The following is a 10,707-nucleotide window of genomic DNA, read 5'->3' as shown; positions in this document are numbered from 1 at the left end:
TTTCTGATATGAAAAAGTTTTAAACTACCTTTTCTATTGAATTACTTGAGTATTTGGGAACGTCGGCTTGCTTAGTACCATCGATAGGTGCCATCACGATATGTTAGGTTTTGGGTCGTGACACCGCAGAAGCAGGCTCGCAGAAGCGAAGGAGGCAGACCTGGGCTTTGTCCGCACCTGCGAGATTTTGTCCGCAGAAGCGGAGCCGCAGGTGCGGCAGTGGCATTGCAAGTGCGAAAATCGCTGGAGGCAGTGAGATCTTTTAATGTCGGGACTTAGGCAATTTTAGCTCATTTCTTTCATCTCTTGGGAGATTTTGGAGCTTCTTGGAGAGGGGTTTTCACCTAACTATTGAAAGTAAGTAATTTCTATCCAATATAAGTTAAATACATAGATTATGGGTAGATTTTAATATAAAAAATAGTGAAAATTATGGGTTTGGTTGAAAAATCTAGGTTTTGATAAAAATGGGATTTAACCACAAAAATGATTATGGAATTGGGTAAAAATTATATATTTGAGTTCGTGAGGTTATGGGTAACAATTATCTTCGAAAATTTCCGGAACCCGGGCATGTGGGCCTGGGGATGAATTTTAGGAATCTTCCAACTAGGGATGTGTAATTATCCTAATAGTTAAATTATGACCTTTTGAGTATATATTAATTTATTTATATAATATTTGGCTAGTTTCGTATTGTTTGGAACCAAGTTGAGGATTTAGAGCGTATTTGTGGACCGAAAGTGAGCTTGAGAACGAGTTAAGTATCTTGCCTAACCTTGTAAGAGGGAACTAATCCCCTTAGGCGTATCTTGTTTTGTGTTACTTGTATGGGGAGTTACGTACGCACTAGGTGACGAGAGTCCGTGTGTAGCTATATTTCATGAGATGCCCGGGTAGTCTTAGATTTACATCATACTTTAATTATATTGTCATATTTTTTATGCATATTAATTATCTTAAATAGAGCTGAGACTAGAGATTTTAAAGTTGAAAACTTCCAATTTAGATTTCTTATTTTGGGGAAGAATTGATGAATACTTAATATCTCTGAGAAATCCAAGTCCTCTCGCGTCGCAAGTACTTTCGCGAGCGAGTACTAGTTTGACTATCTGAAAGAAAAATAATAAAATAAAGTTGAAATTTTGGTTTAAGAGAAAAACACCACATTGTTTTAAGGCTAGTTTTAAAGTTTTGAGTTTAAAGAAATTCAATTTTTGGAGCATTATAGACATCGTGTACAAATAAAATCGTGTCAAATATTTTGTAACATTTTCAAATAGAACGAGTATCCCAATGTGAAAGAAAGGGCCGTAGGTTTAGAATGATTTTGATATTATTATTATTATTATTATTATTATTATTATTATTATTATTATTATTATTATTATTATTATTATTATTATTATTATTATTATTATTATTATTATTATTATTATTATTATTTCCATGTTCCATACCTGTTTAGAATTCTGTATTTTATTGTTGGCCTATAGTAAGTGTCGATGTCGACCCCTTATCACTACTTCTTCGAGGTTAGACTGGATACTTACTGGGTACGTGTTGTTTATGTACTCACGCTACACTTCTGCACTAATCGTGCAGGATCTGAGGTAGGTGCATTTGGCAGTCATCCCGGCGCGCACCCCTGATATTCCGAGACTTAGTGGTGAGCTGCTTTCCGAGTACTTTCTGCAACAAAGTTTAAGTAAATTTCTTTGTTCTGTTTCGAGTTGCATGGCTCTCATTTTCGTTGTTTTTTTACTTAATTAACTATTCAGAGAGTCAAAAAGAGATTTTGTTTAGTTTGTTTACATTGGTTTAATAAACCTTTTTACTCTGAAATTTGATAGCCAGACAGGTGCTATTGATTAGTTTTTAAATTGAAACAATTATCTCTACTATTGAATAAAAATTAAGTCATACACGATAAACGATTAGTTGCACTCTGCTGTACTCTTTTTACTATATCGAGGAGAAGGGTATTATGGCATGTTTGTAGAACAACTTTTGCTCAAACACACTTGAAGATTTTCATGAAATACTCTTGTGCTTGATTTAAGAATTCTGGAGTCCAATACTTCAAATTGATTTACCCAACCGTGTAGCTGCCACATATTTATTTCTCAAGTTAACTATTGTGAATAGGTTCCTTAGAGTAGCATATCTATTCACATACTACCGCAATCCAATTTACGTGAACCTATTTTCTATTTGGTCCGTTTTAAAAAGAATGATCAATTTCTAAATTTAAAAATAATTTTACTTAAACTTACAATTCTACCCTTAATGAGAAGCTTTTATAACCACATAAATACTCTGGACGACCCCTTTTTGAATTGTTTAATACCACAAATTCCAAAAGTCTTCATTTTTTTTTTACATGGATTGGATCCCCTCCAATAATGTGATGTCCAGTAATTCTCAATGGACTACTTAGATGATGCCATGTGTATACTTAAAGTTTCAATGGCTTGGATCCATTTTATACTAATACTTTCTTTATTATATTTTCTATTTGCTTTATTAAATCAATAATGCCTCAAAAAATAAAAATAGAAAATCACAGGACCATCTTACGCTATTTTCTTCACCTTCCTCCACCTCCACCTCAAGCCACAACCCCACAGCGGCGACCCAACCTCATCGGAGGCCTAAAGCAAAATCTTAATAAGAGGCCTTAATATATATATATATATATATATATATATATATATATATATATATATAATGAACATCGTTTTTAAAAAAATTAGACAAGTGAGGATGTATAATTAAAAAAAATGAGAACTTAGTTTTATAAAATACAGAAAATTAAATGAATTTAACGTTGATTGCATCACAACTGAAATGGGAGAATCCAGAAAACATAAGTGACTCCTTTTTTTTAGTAAGTCCATTTCTATATTTGGTAACAATTCAACTTTAGATTTTTCTTTTTACCATTATTGAGATGATTTCTAGCCCAAAAACTTCTATGATTTATTTAATATTACAAGCTTCAAAAGCTTTTCTTTATTTCATAAAATCCATGTCCAGTCAAACACTTTCATATAAATTGGGACGGAGAGAGTATAATTTATGTAAGAAAAATAAATAATAAATTAGATTATTAGATATATAGTTACGTGACCAACTAATGAATAGAGAAATATAATTAAGTAAAAAAATAAAATAAGATTGACAGAAAATTATTTTAGTTATATTAATTAGAGGAAGAAATCGAATTATTAAAAATTAATATAACAATAAAGAAATAAATTTATCAATAATAAAAGATAATTATATAAATAATATACTATTATATATAAAGAATACTAATAATTTTGGGGCCTTTAAATTTTTGGGGCCTAAAGCAAGTGTTTCACTTGCTTTAGATTGGGCCGCCCCTGCAACCCCACTAACTTTGTTCGCTTCTTCTTCAACCTTGTGATTTTCTTTACACACAAATACACTCATACTCTTTGAAAATCAAGAAAGAAAACATAACATTACACTTTCGTATTGTTTGGAAATACCCAAAATTCGATTTGCTCCATTTTTATGGATTGCCCATTTTCTGTGCATTCACTTAGTATAAGAAAATTCAAGGGAGTTTCTAGAGAAACCACCTTATTTATACATAGACTTGATGAGAATGAATGAATTTTCTTAAAATTAAGATTTACAATTTAATCTTTCTTTGAAAAACAATGCGCTAGTTATGCTGCAGCAGCGACAATATGCTAAAAATGTACATGCGGAGGTGGAGGAAGGTGAAAAAGAAGAGAACATGGTTCATAGGGGTGAGGAGGAGTTGGACCGAAGTGAAAAGAGCGGCTAAAATGTCCTGCCATTTTTTAGTTAAGAAATAAAGAAAGCAAGTAAAAACTATATCTAATTAATAAAGCAAATAGAAAAATACTAAAACACAGAAAGTAAATCCCAGCCTTTGAAATTCAACTTTCACACGTGGCATACATCTAGGTGACAATTGAGAATTACCGGATACTTCCTCCATTTCAATTTACGTGAACCCATTTGACTGGACACGAATTTTAAGAAAAGAGAGAAGACTTTTGAACTTGTGGTGTAAAATGAGGCACGTATATTTTGTGTGGCTATAAATCATTGCATAAAGGTAAATTGATTCCAAATAAGGAAAAGGGTCATTCTTTTTTGTACGGACTAAAAAGAAAATAAGTTCACATAAATTAAAACGGAGGAAGTATTAAAATACTGGAGGGAATCCTATCCCGCTACTACACACTTATAAATAAGTGAGAGGAAAAAAGAAAGGTTATCTCCGGCTGTAAAATATTCCTCGAAGGGAAGTCATCTCTTCCTTAAGTTCCAATCTCTTGGCATACGAATTCTATTAAAGCCGCAAAACTGAGGACTTCTTGTATCGTAATAGTTTGTAATATTTCCAATTACCCCTACCCTGTCCTGCTTTCTGGTCCATTCATCAATAGATTATCTAATTTAAGTATCCTTTCTTTCTTTTACGATGCGTATATATTTCTAAAAGCCTGTTGAGATTGGGCCAAGGAATTAACTTTCTGTACTCTATAGAGGTGAATAAATTTTGTAACCTTGTTTGAAAAATCATAGTATAAATTTTAAGAAGAATGGACTGCATTAGTACGCCCATTTTTCGCAAAGCAACGTTAGATTATTTAGTCCAGGTATTTTGGGTGTACAGTGAGATCATGTAATAGAGGTGCCCCGTTTATAATTTAACTGTTTTCTGTATTTCATTTGTTTTGTTTTATTATCACTCTTTGCTACTACTTTTTGGTGTGTCATTATATTTGCTTCAATTATGATTAACAAGGCCTTTTTTGGACTTTCTCCTTTAATTTAATTTTACTTGATTACCTAATTTTTAGTCAGTAAATAAAAGATGACTCATTATGCATTTCAACCCTTCATATTCCACGATGATATATCAAACTCAAAGAATTTATTAAAAAATATAAAAATGAGTAATTTCTAATAGTACATGGCATATTTGGATATTTTCTTTAATTTTATTATACCCGATTACCTAATTTTCAGTAGATAAAAAAGGGACTCAATATGCAATTTAATCATTCATATCCAACAATGAGATTTGAACTCTAACACTTATCAGTGTTTAAAAATATAGTTGTATACAAGAGGAAACTAAAAATATTTGTGCATGACATGTATATTGAAATAGAAAAAAGGGAGGCTCCGATAATCTAGAAAAGAACAACCAACCTTGAGAAGATAATTATATCAATGTTCAATTGAAAGGATATAGAGAAGATAAAGTAGGTCAAAGAATACTGCTTTCCACATCACCTATTAGAGCAACGCAATTTCATATGGGAGATGTGCCAAATTTTAATTAATAGTGTCATGATAGAAGAACTGAAATGGATTTGGATAAAGAGTGTGCCTTTCGGCTTTATTCATAAAAAGTTCTCAAGGTTACGCTAGATATATATATATATATATATATATATATATATATATATATATATATATATATATATATATATATATATATATATATATATATATATATATATATATATATATATATATATATATATATATATATATATATATATATATATATATATATATATATATATATATATATATATATATATATATATATATATATATATATATATATATATATATATATATATATATATATATATATATATATATATATATATATATATATATATATATATATATATATATATATATATGGGAATGTTGAGGCATGATGTGAGATATTACCAAGTCCATGTGTGGCCGGGTACGATGATGCGTGATGTGAGGTTACCGAGTCCTCTTGAGGCCGGCTACGCCGAGTTCTGTTGAGATTGGTTACAACCGAGACCTCCTGAGGCCGGGTACGACCGAGTCCTTTATGAAGCCGGGTACGATTTATATACTATATATACATCTTAAGATATATATATATATATATATATATATATATATATATATATATATATATATAATGTATGGCCCCAATGAGAGGCATGGTTTTACGAAAATTTGCATGCATCTACGACCCATGGTCCCTAGCTTTCCACAGTTTGGTTTACGCCCCTAGTGGCGTGTCTTCGGTATTCAGGTTGGAATCACGTACTCACATTTCTTATGCTATGACACTGATTTACTTGTGCTTCTTAGTATTACATACTCAGTACATGATCCGTACTGACGCCCTTTTCTTTTTGGGCATTGTATTCATGCCCATCAGTACAGATAGACGCGGTAACGCCCATCCCTAGTAGATGCACAATTCAACTATTGGTTGTTTCTCCCCACTTCTTCGGAGTAACTGTTCAGAGGTCAATAGGTACTGAAGCAGATGTCATAAATGTTTTTGGTATGGTAGGACCCTGTCCCGACTAATTTGTGTAATATGTATAACTCTTTTGGTACTCTTAGAGGCTTGCAGACTAGTGTTAGTATTTGGTTGCATGTAAAGGTCGGGTATGACCAAGTTAATGACAGTGATGATCATGTATAAAATGCCAATGTTTCCTTTGTTAATCAGTTGTGCTCATTTTAAATTTTGGTAGTTGTTACTTGAAGGCCTCAACGACCCAGTTTTCTTATGAATAAAAAGATGGAAGAGCACGCGTCGGTTCGCACGGTCCTATGGGCATCATGTGCCGGTCGCACCTCCCAAGGTTGGGGTGTGACAGTTGGGTCTCAGTCTGACTCCCATCTATTGGCGGTCTACTACTAGGCCCCTTATCTGTATTCTAATGACCCTCTATCATTTTCTTACCTATCAGCATTTTTGTAAACACATAATAAAACACAGATTAGAATCACACTTTATGACTAAGTCATTTGTAGAGTATATATATGCAAGTCAGGCTCAATTTTCTATGACTCAGCTCTATGGCACGATCTGGGAATGAAAGAAAGGAAGCCAATCCTAAATACCTTATAACTTCATGTTCATAAAATATGGTGTACAACACGCTTATAAACAAGACTCTATTAGACACGACTTTTGTAGACTTCATGAGACACAGACCTGTTGTGATACCACTTTGTCACACCCCAACCTAGGAGTGGACATGCAATTAATGCCTTACGTACGTGAGTGACCCATTCCGTAAAACTAGTAATCTTACCACATTCAAAACACCTGCAACCAGAAAATCCCAACACACATGCATACATACACACACATACATGCATACATACACACACATACACATACACACACACACACACACACACATATATCTATATATATATATATATATATATATATATATATATATATATATATCAACCAACACAGACATCTGGCTAGCATACAGTAGCTGACTACAGGTACACATACGTCTATAAAAGCCTCTAAGAATATTTGACCGACATAAAATAGTCGGGACAGGGCCCCGACCTACTCATAAGTCTATATATAAAATCGAAGCATAAGGATCTCTAGGCTCGGTTGTACTCCGAATAATATGGACTCTACCGATCAACAACTGAAACTGAAATTATTTATTCTAGGATCCGTCAAACTACCTACCTGAACCTGCAGCATCCCCGACCAAAGGAACGTCAGTACAAAATAATGTACTGAGTATGTAAGGCAACTAAATAATCATAAATAAATACCGTAATCAAATAAAATAATGCAAAAGGAAGATAATTGAATCAAACAAGGGTCAAATCACCAGAGATTAGAGCTCACATCATATAATAAGACTGGAAGGTCATATACCATAGTCTTATCAAACGGGACCCATAACATTGCTTTGTAGCTTTGTCTTCCTGAACTTTTTGTAACAACATCTCACAACTCATATCATGTCTAATCTATCATATGTCAGTCGCACGAATATATAAAACTGAAATGCTAAATACTCGTATTGTCTTGTATGTATGTGCTAGCTACCAAACTCATAAGTTTGTACTTTCTCGGCTCATACACCGGTACTATCATCTTGTACCCGACTAATAAGCCGGTACTTTCGGACTAGCGTATCCATCATCTACCAGGATATCATGCCCGTATCTGCCAGGCTAGCACTCCTGTAGTACCAAGTCATTGGACCTGTCCGCTATACGTATCTATCATACCAAAAACATGCCTCAACAAGTAATGTTCTCGTATCACTTCTACTAAGGGCATCAAATCATACTGAACGCAATAATTATCAATGAAAGACAATCTGATCATTTCTGCAATCATTTACAACCAACAACTCGCATAGTGCCAACTTGTGTCATTATGATACTAGAGTCCTCATAAGGAAGTCACTGTAGCCCATAGGCACCTTCTAAATAGGATAAGAAACTACTAACACACATTTGAAACTGGACCTGCCAAGGTGCTACCAGTTAAGGCATGTACGGGCTATTAAAGGCATGAGTAGAGCAACCTTTAACGATGGTCGTTTTGATATATGAATACTTATGAGAGATCTGTCGTGGTTCATATGCACTTTCGGAAAGAAACAAGGGATTACTACTGAATATATAGAACTCGTGACATCGGGGCAATCTAAAGTAAGGAACGTATGCAGCTAGCTAATACACGGGTAGAACAACTCGCATTAAAGGTCGTTATACTAAGGAGTCTTTACGAGGGAAACATTATAGCTCAATTACACTCTCTGCAAAAGAACATATGTTGTAAAGAGTTATATGAAACACATTCTATTAGGGCGACATCAATTAAGAACGTAGGAAGCCGTTGAATATACGAGTTTAATATTTCTAAGCATTTCATTTTGTAACTCACTTTTTTGGAGGGGAAACTTACTATCGATTCATGTCAAGGTAGAGGATAAAAAATAGCCTTACATACCTCTAAGCCGACCTTTCTATGGTGATGACGGAACTAGCCTTCTCCATAAATCAAGCTACACAAGAAACAATACTATTATTAGTGAAAAGAAGCATAACAACTAGCCGACGAATGGCAATCCGCTCAATACATAATTCTACGACGTATATCTTCACCTAACTCCCGTCTAATCCTCATAACACCATCAATAATACATAATTATACATACATCAATATCTCTAGTACCTCCATACTACGAAACCAGTCTCACCACGTCACACAACAAATACAACAACACTAGCATCAACAAGAGAAACATGCTAACTAACAAATGAATAACAAGCTTGCTTTACCGCAAACCATACAACATTTCCCCCGTTTCTTTTATATCCCTCAAGTCAAGAACAACATCAGCACAACAACAATCAACACCTATATGCCTAGCACATGAATAACAACAAGAACAGCCCCTCAAAACGTATAACAACACCCCGAACCCAACTTTAATATAGCCACCTCTATTTGCAATTTCATCGCTATCCAACCCATCTAAAGCTCTATTAAGCTTAAATATATGGTGGAGAATGATAATCTTACCTTGGATGACAAGAATCAGTCCACTTATACCTTGATTCAACTTAAAGTAACTTCAATTCCATACCACTAAAGGGAAGAACAAGCTAAACTAACATCACAAGAACTTTTAAAGGAGAAATCGCTTCCCAACTTTGGAGAACTTCACTTGAATGGTAGAGAACTGCCTTGAGAGTATTTGGAGAGGGTGAGGATCAGTTTTGGTTGAAAAATGAGATTAAATGGGGTCTCCACCATTTATATAGAATTGGATTAGTTTCCACCAGAAACCGTTTATGTGGCTCCCAAAGGGGCTGCGTGCAGTCTCGCGCAAACCTGAATATCTCTCCATTCCAATGTCGTATTGACGAATAGTTTAATGCGTTTTGTAATAGACCATCAATTTAGTGGGTGAATGATCTCGTAACTCCAAGTATATTGGGAGAAAAGCTCAGTGACATTCCCAAATTTCAGTAAACTTATGAACGTAAATTGCGATAACTTTTGCCGACTTTTATTTTACAACTCGCTTGAATTTAAAACTTAACGTATGGCGATTATATGATTCAAATACCTTATAACATGAATTTTTTAGCATGATAAGAACTCCTAGTCTTTTTCCAAAAATACGGGTTATAACATTCCCAACTTGCCAATTTTCGACGAAACTTATTTTCTTTGATTCGTTTAACTTCTAAACCGTCCAACATGTGTTGTTCATAGTTTTAAACACTTACAGAATTGAGAATAGTCTTGCTCTCCGAGCTTACGCCGACTCACTTACGATGCACTTCAACGTATGAAAGTACGGAATATAACAATAAGCGAAAGGAAAACACTAGAAATCTCTTGATCTACCTGCCAACCTCGGTTAACATCTTAGCAGCATTTTCTTGCGAGTTTTGTCCATGTTGCAAAAACATATTTCTGTATAAAGTGTCAATTATATTTAAGTATTTGCACATCGATGTAATGCACTCAACAAGATAGAGTCCAAAGTTCCTGAAAGGCCATACGAAGAAAAGGTGTCACAAATTCTTTGGAGTTATTAGAATCATTTAAAAAAACTTCTAAAAAAGGTGACAGCATCAAATGAACCATCTTTAAAAAATACTCATGTACCGGGTATCTATCTTCATATCTTCTTAATTAGAACGAAAATGATCACGATATTCCAAAATGTCCAGACATTAATTTTTGATCATCTTCGGAATATTTCTTTTGCATTGCTTCAATTAACACAAAGGATATCAAATACTGACCACATCCTGATAACCATCATCAACCATGCCTTCGCTGAAAGCTTCAACGAACACGATATCATCAAGTACAATAAT

This window comes from Nicotiana tabacum, chromosome 14 (assembly GCF_000715075.1).
Source record: "Nicotiana tabacum cultivar K326 chromosome 14, ASM71507v2, whole genome shotgun sequence".
NCBI classification, from domain to species: Eukaryota; Viridiplantae; Streptophyta; class Magnoliopsida; order Solanales; family Solanaceae; genus Nicotiana; species Nicotiana tabacum.
Note: the sequence above shows the minus strand (reverse complement) of the source record.